Source organism: Manduca sexta, chromosome 2 (genome assembly GCF_014839805.1).
Source record: "Manduca sexta isolate Smith_Timp_Sample1 chromosome 2, JHU_Msex_v1.0, whole genome shotgun sequence".
Taxonomy (NCBI): Eukaryota; Metazoa; Arthropoda; class Insecta; order Lepidoptera; family Sphingidae; genus Manduca; species Manduca sexta.
Window position 1 is genome coordinate 4,828,132 of NC_051116.1, and position 23,079 is coordinate 4,851,210.

Below are 23,079 nucleotides of genomic sequence, written 5' to 3' on the forward strand. Positions count from 1 at the left end.
CGGGCGGATACAAATATTTTACCACCAGCAAAATATTGCGAATCACTGCCTTGTATGTGTTAACACATAAGAAGTAATTTTTCAATAGATTCATTATATAAGTTACGCTGAAACACTAACCTAGTGTAAGAAAGGACATCATTCCACGGACATCCTATAAGTGTCAATATAATTTTGAACTAGAGACGATGTGGTCTTGCTTGCTTAAAGCTGATAAAATTTTGAAATCTATTTTGTCAGAAAAACAAGATATAAGTTTAAAAAAAAATACGCTTTAAATTGAGGTCCTAATAAAAGTCGCAGGAGCTAGCTGGATGCTGTCCGCTTCTAATAGGTCGATCTGAAAATCTTCGGGGGAGGCCCATGTTCAGCAGTGGATATCCTGCGCCTGATGATGACGATGTTGTAGACATTTAAGATTGAGCTCAAAGCTTTTCCTTAGCAGAACCACGCGTTGTGGCTTGCATAACCACAGATTCTTGGTCTCTTGCATCCAGGCTCGAAGCAAAAATCAGTAATTGATATTTCTTCTGCACCATTAAGCTGTGAAACAGTTTGCCAGTACGTGCTCCTCCTTTCCAATGAATTAAGCAGGCCGGCATAATTATGCAGAGCGTACGGGGATGTTTACCTGTTGCCGGCCGACATATTTTTGGCTTATTACCATTAGGTACAGTGAGACTACTTTGACTTGCCTCTGATAAATACAATCTTGCTGATTATAATAAATCAAAAGTTACAACGTGGAACGGACTGCCGAGACGAATGTCTGCAGGTTCAAAACCCAAGGGCACACACCTTTGAATTTTCTTAAAATTATGTGCGTATTCTTTGTGAATTATCGCTTGCTTTAACGGTGAAGGAAAACATCGTGAGGAAACCTACACACCTAAGAAGTTCTCTATAGGAATTGCGTGGGTGTGTGATGTCTACCAATCCGCACTAGGCCAGCATGGTGGACTGAGGCCTAATCCCTGTTAGTAGTAGAGGAGGCCCGTGCCCAACAGTGGGACAGTATATAATACAGGGCTGATATTATGCTGTTATTATTAAAGTTACAAACAATAATTTGAGGATTTCTTACGAAACAGTATTGCAGTTCTGGCGTGAGTTTAAAGTTGTTTTCTCCCAATAATTTATATGACTTTGAGGCTTCTTAGATGAAGTTTGTTTGAAAATAGGACAGAAGTCAACGACCTGATAATTGGAGTACGGCCAAAGAAATGTTATAATACAAGTGCGCAGTTCCATTAAGTATTTAAAAATAATGTGATAATGCAGTGTTGGAGAATAGAAGTATTTTGGTACCAAGCTTGTTTCTATACTACCACTAAGCAGTTTAAGTTAAAGAACCAAGACACAATGATGCATGCACTGCTGCGTGGTGGTAAAAATAGACAGTACAATGGTACCTGCTTACGGAGGTTCGTACACGAGGGACCAAACATCATTTCTCATTGTAAATCATCCCAATAAAAATTAAAAATAAAATAATACCTAATAATAATACTATATCAGCCACGTATTGTGCGGATTCGTAAACTTCACAAACCCTCGAAATTCCTATAGAGGTATGCAGGTTTCCCTACGATGTTCTCCTTCACCGTTAAAGCAAGCGATAATTCATAAAGCATACAAACATAATTTATTTAAGAAAAGTCAGTGGTGCCCTATGAAAAATAAATGAAAAAAAAAAATTCTAAAGAGTTTTAAATAGCGGAAAATTACTCTTTTATATCAGATTCGAAGTTTTTATAACAACGTAACAACCCTAAAAGGCCCACGGTGACGTTTACAGAGAAATTATACCCATAAAACATAGAAAATATGTATTTTTTGTATTATAAAAGTATTAAAATATGAAACGACGTGAACACGGCGAATGTTGTTTTATTAGCCCCAAGGGGGAAACTGCATGCGTTCCGAGCATACCACAAAATAAATGGGGAAGAGAAGGGAGGACATATTTTTTTATACAGGGTCATTTTGTCATATTAAATGATACCACATCATCTTTACCTTTGCTGACATTGTGCCAAAAATCATCCATTAATAACGAATAATACAAAAATCCTGGTTTTAGTTTTCTGATTCTTTGATTATTTTGTAGTTTAGCTAATATGGCGAGTGCGTGAGTATTTCTGACTGGAAGTATGATGTTGCCGCTGCGATGAATTCTCTTAGAGTAGTGGTAGTGGCGCTAGGTAAAATTACATTTTATTCACATTTATTTTGTTCAGAACTTACACTTTTTTTAACTTTTGTTATTTTCAAGTAGATAAGTATGTAGTTTCATTTAGCAACGCAATGTTAAAATGCCCCTGTATATTTACAATGTCAATTTATGTGTCACAATGAAGAAAATCTTACATAAGACAATGTTTCACAAAATGAAAATAAATTTTAACATAGATAATACATGAATATTCGAAAATTGATAAATTATAATAAATAAATATAATCCTTTATAATTAGATGTGAGCCTTCTGCAGTTTATATTATGACCACGAGTATTTATTTTGTTCAGCATTTCATGTACAAAGTTAGGTGTTTATTTAGGTCAGTTTATCTCATAAAAGTTGTGTCAATTTTAGATTATTTTTCAGCTTAGGTACGTGCAGTTTTCTAGTATTTAGTTTTAAGCCGAATTTATGCTTTCGTTGCGGAAATATTTGGAACTAAAATATTACTGGTTTTTTTTTTAGTTAAAATATTATAGAATACTTTATTTTGGTTTATCGTATGAGACAATTACTTTTTATAAGGCCTTTTTAAGCCATCACTGACTAGTCTGGGATCTGTGCTCGTTATGGAGATAGTCTGGCCTCCTATCACGTCATGGGACGGCATATACACGCCGGTAAATGAGTGCACCTGATACACGTCAGCCTACCCCTTCGGAGAAAAGGCGTGAATGTGTGAGTTATTTGTAGGTGTACCCAGTGTGTGTAGTCACTGTTGGTTCTGGTTTGAAGGACATTGTAGCCAGTGTAACTACTTGACGTAGAAACACTTAACATCTCATGTCTTAGGATGACGAGCGCGGTGGAATACCACACAATACTTTGTAATTTAAAATGTTGGTGTTTCTATTGTTTATGGGTAGTCGTATCGCTTACCATCAGGCGAACGGCAAACTCGTCTCGTCATTCAGAGCAATAAAAAAAAATTCAATTCTTTAAGTAAAATAGATTGTTTATCTCTAATCAGATACAGACAACTTTTTTACTTTTAAAAATTGTTTGTCAGAATAACATCACTAAATTAAAAATCCGAGGCCCTGTACTCATATATGTCGTTAAAGTAACGGGTAAAGTTATACACTCATTACTTGAGCACAGGGGACCCATCAGCCCGGACGTCAGGCCGTACCAAGTATTCCCAAGAATAGCATTCGTCAGGCGGTCAGTCATAAAACAAAACTTTTCGACGCTGTTACGACTTAACCTCCAGAGAATCGAATTGCATCATTACTCATTTTATGCCGGTGGTATAGAGTTGCGTGTACAACGCTCTGAGGTCATGAATTCGAATCCCGGGTCGAGTAATATTTTATTTTTCTGGTCAGTATCACCGAAGAGTCTAAAAAGGCACGTATTTCGGTCTTTTCTAAACTTATGTGTATTGTGAATTATCGCTTGCTTTGACAGTGAAGAAAAACATCGTGAGGAAACTTGCATACCTGAGAAGACTCCATAATTTTTTTAAGGTATGTGTCAATCCGCATTAGGCCAGCGTAGTGGACCAAGGCCTAATCTCTCTCAGTAGTAAAGGAGGCCTATGCCCAACAGTGGGACAGTATGTTATACAGGGCTGATATTATTAGGTTATTTAGATGACATACTATAATTATAAACATGCTTTCTGTACGCAAGTAGGCTTATTTAATCCTATTTATTCTGTAAGGTAAAATATAAAGCACATTTTCTCACGTAGCATCTCAAAGCGTCGCCTGCAGCGGGAGATAATTAGCCCGTAAGGTCTCAAAAGAGGTTGCGAATTTCATTTTATAAATCCTTTATTTATGATCAGTATTTGTACCGTACAAACATGTCTATATATTACACATTATAAACTGTATGTTGTATAGACTTCGTATTGATGGTAGGTCACTCATATGTGAGAGTTCGTCTGGGTAGATACCACCGCAATTTCTATTTCTGCCGCCAAGCAGCAGTGTATAGTCACTGTTGTGTTCCGGTTTGAAGGACATTGTAGCCAGTGTAACTACTGGACATAATGAGACTCAACATCTCACGTCTCAGGATGGCGAGCGCAGTGGAATACCAAACAATACTTGGTAATTCAAGGTGTTGGGTGGTGTTTCTATTTTTATGGGCGGTCTTATAGCTTACCATCAGGTGAACGACAAGTTCGTCTCGTCATTCAAAGCAATAAAAAAATAGACGTTACCTATAAATAATTTCCATGTGGAAAGCATTAGCAGCGCGGGTTATATCAGCCTCAAAAATCCGAGCGAGAGTAAAAAAAAATAAAGATACGCGCGCTCTTCCTACCATCTGGTACATGCCACAAAAATACAAATAAAAAAGTACGTACACATTTGTATCACAAGATTGGTAGGTATATATTTCTTAGTGAATAAGAGTTCTGGAGATCTCCTGGCACGTAGAAGTTACCGCACTACATCTAATGATGATAAATAAATAAATAAATAATAATAAGCGGAGTGGGTCTTATATACTGTTTCGACTGACAAGAGATGATTACCCATCATCAGTTGACATAATTATGCCACCCTGTTTGTAAACGATATCGATACTTAATCTTAAAGAAACTGTGGAAAATGTGTAGGGATTTAGCGTGTGTAGATGCTGTGCTAGATAGAGTGACAGACAAGAAATTACTATCACCAGTTGACAAAATTATGCCGGTCTATACCTTTAACTGCTATTCATTTCTGTTATGACATTGTGTTTTTTTTAATAAAGAGTCGATAATTGATGCATCTACATCTGATGATAGGTAGAGAGTGGTTCTATAGAGACCGTGGACTGACGAGAAATGAGTTATATTACTTGCGATGGAAACCTCTTACAAGATAACCTCTTTACACTATGAAACAAAAAACTAAAACCCACGTTCCAATTTCAAATTTCAAGTTTCAAAACATTTTCCATCAACCGCTTATTGTAATAAACAAGGCAAGACAAAATGCAATGCACTCTTCACAACGTATGATAACTTGCCGAGTAATCATGAACCACAAACGAAGCGAGCGCGACTGAATCAGGTGTCATGGGAACAGGGAATAAGTGGAGACGGTTTAGTTGTATCAATTACTAAATTTCTAAAAATATATTTAGGCAATTAAACCATAATAACAAGCGGCGATAGCATAGTTGGTTGTGGAACGGACTGTCGAGACGAATGTCCGCAGGTTCAAAACCCAAGGGCACACACCTCATACTTTTTAAAATTATGTATGTATTCTTTGTGAATTATCACTTGCTTTAACGGTGAAGAAAAACAAGAATTTTCGAGGGTGTGTGAAGTCTACCAATCCGCACTAGGCCAGCGTGGTGGACTAAGGACTAATCCCTCTCAGTAGTAGAGGAGGCCCGTGCCCAACAGTTGGTAACAGTATATACCGGGCTGATATTATTATTATAAGCGTACAAAAACAAACAAACTAAAAATATCCAATATATTATAAATTGACACATTATGGAATGATGACTCATCATTGATTAGTCAGCTATTGGAAATTTCGCATCCAAAAATAAAATAGCTTGCGGATTCTTTACAAGAAAAAAGGAGTCCAAGCATTAATTGGTTATTGCACAGGCCGTCAAAAGAGCATGAAACGAAAATATATGACGCTGGCTTCAAAGGAAAGGAATAAGCATAAGGAAGTGCAGAGCGTGGTTTTCGGCTTCGAAAATCTCACTAAAACTCGAAACGCTAGAAAAAAATTGAACTTTTCTTCAGTTTTCTAAAACGCGATACTGACGCTCGGTCCATTTCAATATTCAGACTCTTTCGGCAAAACCAGGAAAATAATGTCATAACAGGCAGTTATTTGATACTAGATTTGAAGCGGTATGTGTTTAAGCGTCAATATAATATCTCCCGTATGGTCTAGTGGCTAGGATACCTGGCTTTCACCCAGGAGGCTCGGGTTTGATTCCCGGTACGGGAAATATTTTTAGATTTTTTTTTTCGACTATTATGTAGTATTCGTAAGATGTAGCTCCTTTCTCATGCCAAAGAAAATATTGAAAGTTATTTATTAGGTTGTGATCACTGTTTGCAAATTATAACTTTTAAAGTTTACTCTGCCTTCATTTTAAAAAATCAAAACGTGATATTATATAAACTAAAATGTGTTATACATCGCACTCTTAATAAAATAATGATCTATATCAAAATTGTTAATTTGTGGCAGTCATCGGAAAACTATTTTTTGTTTGCTACCTTTTTTTAAGTTGCTATAAAATTAAACTTATTAAAGATAGGTAAAAAATGAAACCTCTGGCATGAAAAAAAAAAGGAAAATACTATAAGGTCGCAAACAGAATTTGGTTGTTTGACAGATCCGGCAAATGTACAATAACAACACTTGTTTTTTATATATATTCTCCATAATGACCCCACTGCACCTAATATTATGTAGAGTGGTCCAATAGTATGTCCACTGACGAAAGATGATTACCTCTTGGCAGTCGCATAATTATACCGTCCTGTTGGAACCGCATATACACAGGCTGATCTCGGATCGCGACACACTTACGCGGGCCACTATGACGGGTTTTAACAACTTGTGTACGGTAGTTGCTATAGGCGGATGTAAAGCATATCCTACCACCAGCTAAAACTTCTGTCATTTAAAAACTAAGTGGTGTTATTTTATGTATTTGTCTTATAAAATAAAAAATAAAAATGCTTTATTCATCACGTAGGCGAACATAGTTGCACTTATGATAAGTCAAGGTACATGGGAATATATAATTATTACTTAATTAAATTAAGACAATTTATATTGAAAATAAAATAAATGAAAAATATACTTAGTAAATAAAGCCTTGTACCATAAATAAAGAACGATTCCACAGATTCCCTGTTCGTCATTCGCATTCACAAACCCTAGGTCGCGCGTCGCAATCGTTTGCATGTATTTAGCTAATTGTCGCCCGTCATAATGTGACCTGATGAATCCGTGGCGCACCTGCGTCTACTGCGTTAGCTTCCAGTGAATGGAATCCTTTAGGAACCTTTGCTGATGTAATTAGGTAGCGTTAACCTTTGATGTACAACTTTGGAGGGAATGCATTCGTTTTGTATGTTAGAAATTGGGTAGAAAGTGTGTGGATAGAAACTTCATGGGTTTTTTTATACGGCCACTGCAAAATGACCCACTTTATGGTAAGTGGAGTGGGGTCTAATAGAATGTCGACTGACGAGAAATGATTACCCCTCAGCAGTCGACACAATAATGCCGGCCTGTTGGAAACACAGATCCAGGTACGCAGCACACTTACGTGAGCCACTATGGCGGGTTTTGACACCTTGTGTACGGTGGTCGCTATTCGCGCCGATATAGAATACATCCTACTACCAGCAAAGGCTAATATTTTTTACTGAATATAAATACAATCTTCTTAGAAAAAATACGACACGAACGTCGATGTCGTTTAATTTTGATGTTTGTGATTGGCCGAGAGAGCCACGTGTCAGTCACGTGTTAGTCTCTCAACCAATCACAATTAAGCGAGACGGACTCGTGTCGTTTTGTTTTTAACACGCTCTATGGGAGCTGATATTGTCCGTATGACCGTTTCGTCACTTTCTATAGTGTTCAATTTTGTGATTTGCTTATCTTGCTATCTCTTTCACACGCTTGCACCTCAATGCCCGATGACGTAACATTTAACTGCAGGCATCTCTTTCATTATTTGACAATTATCTCTGGTTTTAAGTGTTACTTAATTAATTATATGAGTTGATTTAGTTATATGCAAGATTTTGGCTACGTATTATTATTAAACTGAATAAAAATGTTGAAACTCATAATAAAAATGTTAAAATCTTTGGCAACCATAAGTCATACAATAATGCACCTAAACTTGCATTAATAAATATCTACGAAGACAAACAATGAAATATATTTGCATACGTCACTTTGAAAATATCAAAAACCCGCACCAAATATTCATGACGGGACGACAAAAAAGATATTCGTAGTGATATAAATCTGGCCCGATTTAAATAAAAAGCCTGCCAACCTGTGGGGTTTGTAAACCGAAGAAAAAACGCAAATGACGGTTAAAACAAATGTTTGGTTCCGTACAAATTTTACGTTGTTTCTAGTCTGTGAAACTTCTTTAGAATCGTGATTTGAAACTCAATGAAACGAAAATGTGTTACGAAGTTTGAAAAAGGAAAAGCGTTCAACCAGCCTGGGCCCTTATTCTGTATGATAGTGTAAACGCGTAACGCGGTCGTGTCATGTTATCTTTGAGAAATGTGCGTGGAATGATATTCTGTAAGCCAAATTTCTATAGTCCTAAACATGATGTTTCGTGTTACGTGCTTGTTACGCACTGTTAAAATAACGTGCGGGATAGAGAATAAGGCCCCTGCATTTTACTATCTTTTTTTAGTATGTGTTTAATACGTGTTTGCGCCTGCGTATTACAAATCTCTAGTATAAAGCAAGCGTATTGTATTTTTTTGCGTATTTTTATTTATGTGAATATTTGGATCATTGTATCCACACCAGATCAGCGTGGCTAAGGGCCACACTGATCTAGTGTGGTTTAGCGGATTTCACATACCCTTGAAATTCTAATGTATAATCTTCTATACTTATAATAAATCTGTAGTGAGGTCAATTCTGTACATGAAATATATTTCCAAAATAACTATAATAATAAGGGATCGATACTGATGCCAAAAATGCAATTAGTAAAATTTTTGTCTGTCTGTCTGTCTGTATAACCGTTATAGAAACAAAAACTACTCGACGGATTTTAACGAAACTTGGTACAATTATTTATCATACTCCTGTGCTGGTTATAGTATACTTTTCATCACGCTACAATTAATAGGAGCAGAGCAGTGAAGGGAAATGTTGGGAAATCGGGAGAAGTTACTCCATTTTTTAAGCTTCGGCCGCGTGTACAACCTTAATGGTTAAAGCTACACAGAAATCATGTATGACGGAAATGTTCGCCTTAAAATTATATAAAAAATCTCCCACGACAGCATATGTCTATCTTTTATGGTTGACTCACAATAACACGTGTAGCTCCCGATAGCATAGCAGTTCGAAGCTTTCTCATTATATTTGTCTACTCTTACGTTTATAACACTCTCAGTCATCCCTTATTAAAAAAGTTAACATTATTAAATATTCCATAAAAAAGAATCATAGATATCGGTATAGAAACACCAAAGTTGTACATGAAATACGCTAATAATAAGCCATCACGCTTAAATACTGAATCATGCTATATGCTTCCTTCGATTTCACCAGGATCCCATCATCAGACCCTGACCGGACAATCAATCGGACAACTTGCATACCACCATACATTAAAAAAACATCCCGACAAATTGAGCACCTCCTCCATTTTTGAAGTCCGAAATCCACGCGGGCGAAGCTACGGGCGGAAGCTAGTTCTTAATAATATAGGTTGCTTCACAATGTTTTCCTTCACCCTTAAAGCTATAATTAATAAACAATGATTTGGCGTGCAATCTAGACAATTCTAACCCTGGTTTTGGTCATTATTATTTGTTTTGATCGTATTTTGTGTGTGTGATAAATAAATAGAAAAAAACACACGTAGCTTCAAAAAGGTAGAGATTTGTCTTGGTTACAAATTTTCGGTACTTCGTTATGGCAGTCCGATTCATTCCCTTCATCATCATCAGTCACATAAAGTAAACTACTGAACATAATTCATTCCCTAACCTAACCTTAATTGATAAAACTTAACTGACCAATTATAGCATACCACGCAAGCATAACTTCTACAATGACATTATCGGAATGCGTTCCTTTGAAAATTTAACGTCAGTTTCACGGAACCCAAACTAAAAGTGGAATGAAAAACAAGCCCTTTGATGTTGGCTGACGCATGGTGCAAAATTTACTACGTTTTGTAGCTACGTGGAACACGCTTTGTAAATACGTGTCATTTCTGTTTGGGGAAATTGGATTTGGTGGGAAATGTTGATGTGTTGTTAAGTTTTACTATCTGCGAGTTAGAAACAATTCATATCATTATAAAATTTAAAAGTGCCTAAAAAATATAGATCGAACTCAGAGTAAAAAAAATGAAACGGTATAATTTGTTTACTCTGAGTGAGCCAACACTACTACTCCAAGAAAATTCCTCGCAGCGGCAACATCATACTTTCAGTTAAAAATTTACTCACGCACACGCCATATTCGCATTAAACTACAAAATGATACATAAATCAGAAAATTAAAACCAGAATTTTTAGTGAAAATATTCGTTATTAATGGATGATTTTTGATACAATGTCAGTAAAGGTGAGGACGATTATGTGGTTTCATTTAGTAACGCAATGTCAAAATGACCCTGTATATTATATCTCCTTACTCTACACACGTTCAGTATCTTATCAACCTTATTAACAGATAGAAATCGTTACATAATTGCACAAAGCTGCGGAACTGGCAAACTTGAATTGTAAAATAAAACGGGGAAATTGGAAGGCGGGTACGAACGGAGTCGAATCGGTATCAGACTGACTCGCATACGCTCTAATTTGCCAATCGACGGAAAAATTCACTAGGACCAGGTTTATGCTGTATGCAGCCAAGAATTATTTTTTTTGTTTTTATTCTGATATGTTTTTTTTATATCATGGAACATTTACGTCTACATAAAACAGTTATAACTAATTTAGTTAACAGTAACTGTTTCATCCAAACAGCGGAATAGATTTACTTAAATTTTAAAGTGCAACTACTTTTGTTGCCGACTGTACGTTGTACAGATATGTCCTGGATTCATTTAATATAAGCTATTTTTGTTCTTTTAGTCCTCGTGGTGGACTAAGGCTAGAGGAGGCTACCCTCTCAGTGGTAGAGGAGTCCCCAACCCAAATGTGGGACAGGATAGGATACAGGGTTGATATTATTTTATTATTATATTTTTGTCCTCGAAAAGTGAATGGTGGTACTTTTATGCTTTGTAAGATCTTTCGTTAACAACATCTGATGATTCCAAAATTAAAGAGGTATTTTTTTCCTCAGCGCATAGAGACTAACTCGGTATTTCCCTACGAGGTCAAATCAGAAATGAGGAGATCCGTAGGAGAACAAAGGTTACCGACATAGCCCGTAGGATTAGCAAGTTGAAGTGGCAGTGGGCCGGGCCCATAGCTCGAGGAACCGATGGCTGTTGGGGTCGAAAGGTTCTAGAGTGAAGGCCACGTACAGGCAAGAGGAATGTCGGACGCCCGCCTACAAGGTGGACGGACGACGTGGCTAAGGTCGCAGGAAGTCGCTGGATGCAGCCTCTTCCAACAGGTCGACGTGGAGATCCTTGGGGGAGGCCTATGTTCAGCAGTGAACTTCCTGTGGCTGAGATGATGATAATAGAGACTAATTGTAACTTTTAGCTACATTTATATAAAATTCAAATTTAAAATTATTTATTAAAAGTCAGACTTAATAAATGACACAAAAATACATAATATCACAAGAATCGTTATTAAGTAATAAAATTTGCGATTTCCAAATAAGTCGACGCTTGTATCTTGGAAAACCATATTGTATCACAAATAACATTGTCCAACATACGATAGCTGATTAAGTTCGTAGAAAATGATAAGTATGATATACACCTACGCTGGAGTCTTATCAGACCGATTTTAGCCCGAAAGAAACGATTTTTATCGTCCAACTATTTTTTGTAATAAACCAAGCGTCCATCTCGCACAGTCCCGTCCAATACGTGCTTGCAATACGTACGGGCGTTAGTGGAGCGATTCCCCTAACTTTTGACTCTACCTGTCGAATTGTAATGAACCAGTAATATCTACTTCTTCTGCGGATCAGACCATCTCAAATATGCCGGATAATATCCTTACTAACTTTGTGAATATTACGCGGTGAGGATAACTATTTTGCTTGTTTTATTGCTGTTGATTTTTTAATGTTGATTTATATATTTTTTTATATTTGATATATTTTCGTCTATTTGCTTGTATGTGTTTTTTTTATTACTATAATTATTTCTCTTTTTTTATATTTGTTATATTTTCGTCTATTTGCTTGTATGTTTTTTTTATTACTATAATTGTTTCTCTTTTTTATATTTGTTATATTTTCGTCTATTTGCTTGTATGTTTTTTTTATTACTATTCTATTTTTCTTTGTTTTGTTTATAAATTGATTGTGTTATGGTGTGGTGCGAATCAATACAATACAAAAACATTTGTATTGTATTGATTTGTATTCGGGCACGCCAAAGTGACCCAACCGCACTTGGTAAGTGGAGTGTTCCAAAAGAATGTCGACTGATGAGAGATGATTACCCCTTGGCAGTCGACACAATTATGCCTGTTGGAACCGGGCATACATAGCCTGATCCCGGGACGCGACACACCTCTCGACAGTCGACATAATTATGCCGGCCTGTTGGAACCGGGTTACACAGGCTGATCTTGGAACGTGACACATTTACGTGGGCCAATATGGCGGGTTTTAACACCTTGTTTACGGTGGTCGCTTTCCACGCGGATATAAAATATATCCTACTACCAGCAAAAAGATGTAAGAGAATTAATTATGAATATTAGGAGACGAATTCCAGTCTTTCTCATTTAGTTCAAATAGATATCACATAGAGCAAGATTATGCATTTAATTTGGCTAAGAAGCTTTGACAATTTCCTATTTATACTAATATTATAAAGCTGAAGAGTTTGTTTGTTTAAATGTGCTAATCTCAGGAACTACTAAACGGATTTTGAAATTTTCACTTATACGAAGCTACATTATTCCTGACAGCTATAGGCTTTTTACCCTAGGAAAATATTTATCCTGGAAAATACCACGCCAGTAAAGCTGCAGGCAAAAGCTAGTATATACAAATGAAATGTGGAACAATTAAACATGCCTTAATTAAATGTGAAGTGTCGCTTCGGCATTTCATTTAGATAGTACGACAGAGTGAAAAAAATGATCGTTAAAACCTAGATACATAAACTCCAAAATTGTCACATTACAAAATTCTCATAAAAACAAAATGCTAATAAAGTAATTTGTCAATATGTCAGCCGTTTTTCGAACCTATGTAAATAAGTTCATGCGAACAATTTTGAACAGAAACTAGTTTTGAATATTCAACCTTTTATAGCTGAGAGCGTAATGTAAATTTATTATTCGATTAAGACATTTCCACTGCTGTTAGGGTTGTCAAAAGTTTTTAATGTAGATTTATTTTATTCGTTTTAGGTCATTTGTTGAAACTTTAGTTCGGGTCGCGTTGGTTTAACACAAAAACATTTGTAATTTAGTCTTTCTGGTATTTTTTAGCTTTAGGGTTGGCACGGCGTAAATTTTTATATACTTTATGACTTGAGTTTTGTTCGATGTACATACAATTATTATTCTTTCAAGAATTACAGAGCATATACTGTTTCCTTTATGTATGGGGTTAATAATAAATCATAAGCTGGATATAACTGACTATCTATGGACACCGACATGGCATACATTGTTTACTTTTCAGGGAGGAGAAAAAGAGATTTTACGACGTTGGGCCTATTTCATTATGTGTCTACTCATTGAACCATTTCTTTTTATGAACATAACATTTACAACATGACATTATCCTAAACTGGCCACCTAATTGCTACATTGAAGGAGTGCAATGTTCTTCTCAAAGTTTTTCTTTTATGTTATAAACCACATTTGATATTAAATTGCGTGCAGCTAATATTCACAAGACACCATTTTCCATTTTAATTTGACTTTTATGACTTTTAACTTGCCTTTTCTGTAGTTTACTAGCTTTTGCTTGCGTCTTCGCTCGCGTGAAGGAGTTTTACGGGATAAAAATCCCGCTATATATTTTCCCGGGATAGAAAGTAGCCTATAACCTTCACAGGGTCTTAAACTATATCCATACCAAATTTCATAAAAATCCGTTTAGTAAATTTTGGAAAATCGTTCAGACAGACAGCTTTTGGGTACTTTGTTTTATAATAGATAAATTTAACTATCGAATTGAAAAATTTAAACTAAAATATTCCACGAGACAACCCTACCAAGACAGCGAGCCGGTTGCATGGAATCCTTTGTTACGTTTCCTTAACACCGCTGCGCCTTATTTTATTAATACTATAGGTAATTCGCATAAAGCTTTAATCTTTGAAAATGTGCTTTGCGCTCGAGTAAGCGTGAGACGATATCAGCTAATTTTGAATGGTATGCTTTTGTTTCGTAATGAGCTATTGTATATAATCTACAAAGCTACGAGGATTATGAATACATCATTGTTTTTGTCTCTAAAGGGGTAGACAGACATGTAACGACAGACTAATTCATCTCTAAGTCTGGGAAGCCCATACCGACGTGTGAACGGCTAATTGACTTAGGCGCCATTTCTTGCGACAGTAAGTTTCATACATATTTAAAATCAACACTATTTTCTATGTTTTTTGAATTAAAATTTTTAGAAAATCATGTCGCCATAGTCAAGATATTGGGCACAATTTTCAACCCCGGACAAATGGGGATGGTTTTGAAACGAAGAATAAAAAAAATATAATAATTAAAAATTTAATATTCGAGGGCCCATCCGGGTACTGGTATTGTCTATTTCTATCGCTAAGCAGTACGTAGACACAGATTCGATTCATGCGTATTCTTATATCATCATCAATCTCATTTCCATATATTATTATTTTTTTATACTTTTAGTTTCAAAAATATTCCCATTTGTCCGGGATTAAAATTCCCAATATTTTTGTGTACTTTCTCCTACTTAAAGAGAACGATGTAATTCTAACTTGACGTTACAGGAACGGGACGCCTGCCAAGTAAAATTTCTCAATAATTTTTATGCAAGACAGACAATGACTTGCCCGAGATAGGCATCCCATAAGTAGAGTAAGCCTTAGCTGTGTAGCTATTATTATTATAAAAGTAGGTACGTTCTATCTCTGCCTACCCCTTCGTGGAAGCCGTTGCCCTGCACTAAAACCCTTATTAATTACATATAAAATTTACTGAGAGCCGATTTTAAAGTTCATATTAATTTGAATATATCAATTTTATATTTTAATCACGGCCGTAAATAAAATTAACAATAATGTAATTCAGCATTAAATGCGATACAATAAATTTGTTTAACGCATACCGTCGCATTAAGACTATTTGTATTTAATTACAATACCATAATTATATTAATGGAATTGCAGTTGAAAATATAGGATTGTCCGCGGGTTTACTTGCATTTAAAACTTATATAAATAAACCCCCTTTTCCAGAAAAAATGTTGTTAATATGATAATTCAGCGATTTTTGCGGCTATTTTTATGTTCTAGAAACTTATAGATATACGGTTATGCTCATGCGGCAAAGTGATTACGGCACAGTGAAGTAGAATGTCGACTAATGAGATGATTTACCCTCGACAGTCGATACAGTTCTGCCGGCCTATTTTAACCAGATGTATGTACACAGGCTGTTCACGGAAACCAACACACTTACGTGGGCCACTATGGCGGGTTTCAACACTTTGTGTACGGTGGTCGCTATCCAGGCGGATATAAAATATATCCTACCACCAGCGGATGAATATAGAAGTAATGGAATTACATTTTGTTTGCGGTACCACCTTTATGTTTATAAAATATGATTTCTACGTAAATTGCGCTTTATATACACGTACTCATGCCTTATATCCCGTAACTGGTAGCAGAGGAGTAACCACTGCACCGACTTTTCGTTGTGTGTGTTTCGCCCCATAAAGTAATGGGAGCGAGCCTATAGACGTAGGGACTGGAAATTCCAGACTCCAGGTTGACACTAAGCAGAAAAATCCGATATCATTTGCCCGGCCCGGAATTCGAACCCCAGATCTCAGAACAGTAGTAGTACCGCACGTAATAAACTACGCCACAAAAAAGTTTATAATCTATATTATATATAGTAAGATATATTTACTATTTTAATGTTTATAGGTAAGAATAGTTGTATTGACTTTTTGTATTTCCTACTTTAGAAAAATGAGACAATTTACTTACATTTAAAGTGAACCAAAATGACAAGTCTTGCATACGACAGGCCTACCTTCTTTTATTAATATTCTACTCACCATTTAAATTTCGCAGCTACACGAGCATAATACAATAGAAAAGCATTTCCTAAAACCGGATAAGAGTCTCTAAATCTTATAAAAAATTAACAAAACCCCATAAAACATAAACCTGAACAATAAATTATTTAGTTAATGAACCGCCCCATGACAGAGAGGAAATTGGCTGTGTTAACCCCCAAAATTAATCCTTTTAGGGGATGAAAGGGAATCTCAAGATTGCTGCGTGACAGCAACGAGCTTGTTTTGTTTAGATTTTTATATCTAAAATCTTTATTAATGGTTGAGGGGTCTTTGTATATTGGATATGCAAATTCTTCAGTGTAGCTCCTTTTGTGTCGTTGCGACAATTTTTAATGTGGCTCGGTATAGTACTGCATCTTCTAAGCGAAGCGAAGCCCAGAGAAAGTGCCGACTGATCAAAGATACAAGCATCTAGACGATCGGCACAGTCATGCCGGCCTGCATAATTGCTTCCTCATGCTCCGTTTGAAGTACCCCAGGCTATAGGAAGAACCGTGCTGTCATGGGTTCGACTCCATATAATGTATAGTGTTTTCTGTTAAGCATCAGTTCGGAGTCTGAAATATGTGCCCGATATGCAATATACCCGCCCACTATCTCATTATGAGATGGAAAAAAATACCGAAAATTTGGTGCCCTAGTTGCACCTCTGCCTACTCCTTCGGGGATAAAATCGTATGTCGTAATTGGGAATAAGCTCGACACATATTACACGGGACTTATAATTATGAGTTTATTTATTTCTTTAAAAATTCACACTTAACATGCTACTTAAGTAATGAAAAACATATCAATATCAAATCCAAATATTAAAATTAAACTACTTTTCGGATGTTATCGCGGTTTTTTAATACTTTAGTTTTCTCCCGACGTTTCGAAGACTTTACAGCCTTCATGGTTACAGGGGGTACCCCCAGTGACCATGAAAGGAACGAACATTCGCGTAAACATAAGAAATCATTATCAAATTCAAACTTTAACAAATTACAGGATATAAGTGAAGTAGGTTCGAATCGAATGTTGACAGATGAGGGATGATTACCCATCTACAGTCAACAGAATTACGTGGGCTAGTATAGCGGGTTTTCATACCTTGCGTACGGTAGTCGCTATCCGGGCGGATATAAAATATATCCAACCACCAGAAATATTTTTTTACTTTACATGTACTGTAGTCTTTACCCTAAACTGATTGAAAAGAGCAACACCAGAGTTTCTTGCCCGTTCTTCTCTGGTGAAAACTGCTTTCCGAACTGGTGGTAGAGTTAATATTGACGGAATCTCATTAATGTATAACATTTTACAGATTCAAATAAATCATTTCATTTCATTTCATTGATGCCACGGCAAAGTGCCCTCACTGTACCTTATTGTAAGTGAAGAGTTGCCCAAAACATCGACTGCCAAGGGAAACCATCCCCGGCACAGTCGACGATCGGCACCGGCATGTCGGCTTGTTAATTTAATCTGATATAACATATGTTCATGTAATACCTAACCCTGAAAATAGAAACGTGACGTTAATGGATATATGTATAGATTTGATTCTATTTAAACATAATTACTAGAATAATAATGGCGCATACGTGAGCGTTGAATTAACTCCGGCTACTCCCGACCCTCGTCAGAGCTGTCACCTTAACAACTCTTTCATTACTCTTTGGTTACTGGAATTATGAATAAATATCTCCATCTAAATAATTGAGATAGTGAGCTATTTTGGGAATCCAATTCATGTTTTTACTCTGTTAACTTCGTTCTATTAGAATTTATTTATTTGGGAAACAAACAGAGCAAATTACGACTAAAATATAAATAAATGAAGTTGAAGGTTCTTAATCCATACGTAGAAGAGAAAGACGGAAATTAATTAACAATATCACTACATAGTATAAAACAAAGTCGCTTCCCCGTCCCTATGTCCCTTTGTATGCTTAAATCTTTAAAACTACGCAACGGATTTTGATGCGGTTTTTTTTAATATATAGAGTGATTCAAGAGGAAGGTTTATATGCATAAAGTGGTGACAAGACATGGTAACTCATCGCCAGTTGACACAATTACGCTGGTTGTTTGAAAGATTTACAGAGGCTGATCGAAAGGCAGCGCAATTACTTCTTGTCATGGTTTATAAATTATCAATTTTATCAGAGTATCGATCAGTTCATTTCTTAAGAATCAAATTAAATTCAATGTACTCGACATAATAGATAAAAAATTTGAGTTTCAATTAGATCATGAATCATTAGCTAACAATCCTCTTTAAAAGATCTATCGTATCAAACCCTACATTAGCAATCAATATCGATTTAATCAACCCCATTGGCAATAAACTCGAACTTGTAAGCCCAACAATAAATTTTAAACTTTGAACACATAAACCTCGTAAGCGTGGTCCGCCAATAATTTGCTTACCATCCCAAGTACTCACAAATGGGTCCTTTAACTTTCTATTAACCATTTTAGACTCCTGGGGGTCATATTTAGTCCTGATCTGTGGAATCCCTCTGGGCATGATATTAGGAAATATGAAGAAACTTCAGTCTTATGTAGAAATTCCAATATATGGAACCTCTTGTGGTTTTAGGATTCTGAAACTTACAAATTAATAGATTTAAGGTTTGAGACCTTTATCGATTGAATAGACTGCTAATTATCGGATTTTGAAACAACGATGCGTCGGTGCCAGTTGTTACAGTACTACTGCAGTGCTGAGGTCTTGGGTTTCATCTCCGGGTTGTGCATATTGGGTTTTTCTACTCAGTATCAACCCGTTTAATTTGTGCCCGATATGGCGATAGGCTCGCCCACTATCACATCATGGGACGCAACACACTTGAAGAAATGTAGGTGCGATGGTTGCGGCTCTGCATACCCCTTCGGAGATAAATGCGTGATGTGATGTATGAGTTCAATTAAATAAAACTTACTAGTAGAATGAAGCAGAAAACAATCAAATTAAAAACAATAATTGTATTTAAATATTATTGACATAATTTATTCTATAGACAGGAACATTCATATAAATTATTTGTTCAACATCTGAACTAAAATGGCAACCAAAACGTTGCTGTTATAACCTATTTATTCACTTCAACAACAAATAATTTTACTTGACTAATATTTTATATTCATATCCAGGTTTACACTTAGACTCAAGTTCTTATATTATGAGCGTCACTTACATAACCACACGCTGTCAATGTTGAAATCATACTAAAATCAGATTTACGGATTGCAGTACAATTGAAACGAACACAATGAGTGTCGATGATAAATATAGTTTTTCATTTGTCTCATCTTTAGATTCAATCAGGTTATATTATTGAAACGATTGAAAAATCCTAAATTAATGAGTTTAGCAACTATCAGTTTCCTAGAAATTTTCTTTTCCTAATGCAGTATTTCGGCAAGATATTACCGTCTGCGCGACGCCTTATCGCAACATCAACCGACATCATTAGCAAGACACGACTTTCATTTCCTCGCATAAAATCATCACGACATAACGCTTAGAAATTGCAACATCCGACAAAAACTAAAAGGGAACAGTGTCATTTCCACATTGTCGCTGCGGAGGGCGACGCAACAGGATGTCGCGAGAAGCGACGACTTCCGCCGTTACTCCCTAGGGGGCAACCCATTTCAAGCCTTGCAACCATGAAGTAAATGTATTGCGGAATAAATTACCGAGTTTCCTTTTTTATTTGTGAAGACAAATGGTTGAGTTTGTGATGTTTTGGGAAATTTGATCGTTGTTATGAATGATGTGTACATTTTGGGTTAATAGTATAACATGAGTTTTTTGACGTGAAATGTGACGTAACCACGAGAGATTTCTATATCTTAACTAGTTGACCCAACAGACGTTGTCCCGTCTTAACTGTGAATTTGCAGCGCGCATTCTGTCAATCGCTGAAATTACCTTTTCTGAAATTTTCTAACGTTCCGCTCAACTTCCTTATTTTTTTCTTTCATAAGATTCTTCTCCTGACAATAACAAACACAACAAAAATAAAATTAGTGAAATCGGTCCAGCCGTTCACGCGTGATGGCGTGACCAAGGGAAATAGGGATTCATGTTTATATATATAGATATGTATATGTCGTCATCGAGTTGATTTTTGAAATGGATGCCAACACCATCTTATGGCGTTCGATAGAATCTTCACTACACAGCGCAATGGGAGTCATAGCAGTCAAAGAGAATAACAAGCACATGAAAAATTAGCAATTCAGCTGGTTTAGATCAAGTGATCGAATTTTTGGAGACTTGTGCTGTGGGTGCGTGCAGACTGTCTCGCGTTCCGTAGTTTGCGTTGTTGGAATTATAATTGTTTTGGGGTAAAAACTACAACTACTAATACCTGACCGGTTATTACGATCCAACATATCCCCACATACGCCCACGATACTTAGCAGTGACAAACTATGGAGGACCATAACGAAACTACACCATGCCTTCCGTTATATAAATTATTCAAATGTTATTTGTCATTTGATTTGGGTACTTTTAACTATCAAAAAAAAAAAAAAAAAAAAATAGCGGCGATAGCCTAGTTGGGTGTGGAACGCACTGCCAAGATGAATCCCTCTCTCTGATTTATCTAAAATCATGTGTGTATTCTTTGTGAATTTATCGTTCGCTTTAATGGTGAAGGACACATCACATCGTGAGGAAACCTGTACATCTGAGAAGTTCTCTATAGGAATTTCGAAGGTGAGTGAAGTCTACCAATCCGCACTAGGCCAGCGTGGTGAACTAAGGCCTAATCCCTCTCAGTAGTAGAGGAGGCCCGTGTTCAGCAGTGGGCAAGTATATAATACAGGGCTGATATTATAAATTTTAACATCATACAAAATTATAATGAATTTATAAACATCTATGTGGTTTTTTGACTGCCTTTGGCGTAGTTGTAACTACACGGTATGAGTACGACAGCGCTCTGTGGTCCCGGGTTCAAATTCCGAGTTGGGTAGTGATATTAAGTTTTTCTGCTTAGTATCTGCTCGGAGTTTTAAACACACACATACACATACACACACACAAAATATTTCCTGATCAAAACCCACACACAGTATTACCCGACCTGTGAATCAAACCCAGGACCGCCCAATCCATACGCCACCAAGATGAAACTCTAGACCAACTACCTTTAAATTTTCGTTTATTTCCAAGTTCAGGCCATTTTTCTTCCTCTAACCGTATGATATAACGCACCCTAACATTTTCACAAAGAGTTCAGTACAAACATGGTGGGAACTATGGTATTAAATTTCAATCACAACAGTATGCCGACCCAGTTCCGGATGCAGACTTTATCCTTAAAGCGTGCTGTTGATTGCGCGACTTTGCGACTGTTTTGTCGCAGAATTGCGTTTTGAAATATTCTTGTCACCACTTTCATTTGTTAATTTTACGATAGTTTGTTGTAAAAGGTAATATTTGTAATTAAGTGACGATAGCCTAGTTGGATATGGAATCGACTGCCGACACAAATGTCCGCAAGTTCAAAACCCAAGGTCTTTCAAAAAGGTTTTTTTATTGCTTTGAATGATGAGACGAGCTTGCTATTCACCTGATGGTAAGCGATAAGACCTTGTTTTTTTGTTTCTCAGCTTTGTTTATGTGACAGCTTGCTGTTTGTTCAGCTTTGTATACCTGACAGCCAACTAGATTCAAGTTGTATTGAGATACAACTTGAATCTGCTGCGAAGGCTGCCATGCCGTCAGCACTGAGAAACAGACTTGTTATCGCAGCAATGCTCCGTCCTTAGATAAATAACGTCTATGAATACTTACCGTTCTTGCCAAATCAGTTGTTTATTGGCAGCCGTATAGGTAGATAAATTGATAAAGTATTTGAGAAAGTATTTCTGAAAACAAAAATGGTTCTTTTTATTTTAAATAAAAATCGCTCCAAGATTCCAATAGTATGTATTCCATGTAACTCAGTCGCGGCGTGAATACAAGCTTTACATGCCGTTCCGCTCGCAAGAATAGGTAATAAACTTCGATATTAGTTTTAGAGTGCCGCTCAAAAGTGTCAAGTTAGTTTGGAACATGTTATTGTGTCTGTGACGGGTAACATAACTTCACTGTCGTTTAATAGTATTAATAAAGAAGACAGACCAACTCTGTTGTCTGTACGTAACATTATATGTAGTTTGTTGTTAGCTTATATTGCATGGCTAAGATCGGATATGGAGTATGATCGTATGTCGCAAACATAAAACGAAAATATGGTTATTTTTTAATTTAAGCTACATAGGCGATGACTAATTCCTCAAACAAAAGTATGTGAGCAAAACAATTATAATCTACAAACCCTAAATTTGCGAAATTACCAAGTTGACTTAGAAAAATCTCATAGTGGTGGTACTCCTCTCATATTATGTGAGAGTCCGCCTAGGTAGGTATCACCGCAATGTCTATTGCTACCGCTAAGCAGCAGCGTCTAGTCACTTTTATGTCCCGGTTTGAAGAATATTGTAGCCAGTGTAACTACTGGACATAATAAGAATTAACATCCCATGTCTCAGGATGGCGAGCGCAGTGGAATACCAAACAATACTTTGTAATCTAAGATGTTCGATGGTGTTTCAACTTTTCATGGGCAAGCTCGTCTCGTCATTCAAAGCAATAAAAAAAAGATTACTTATGTTAAATTAATCACCAACAGAAAACTTAATCATTTTTGCAATTTTCCAACTACTTTTTACCC

The 23,079-nt window shown here is 36.3% G+C and overlaps 1 non-coding gene across 1 annotated transcript; it reads left to right on the top strand.

Moving 5' to 3' along the window:
* Positions 1-6,091: 6,091 nt before the first annotated feature.
* Trnae-uuc lies at positions 6,092-6,163 on the top strand. The gene has a single exon. It is a non-coding gene; the product is annotated as a tRNA-Glu (tRNA).
* The last annotated feature ends 16,916 nt before the right edge of the window (positions 6,164-23,079 follow it).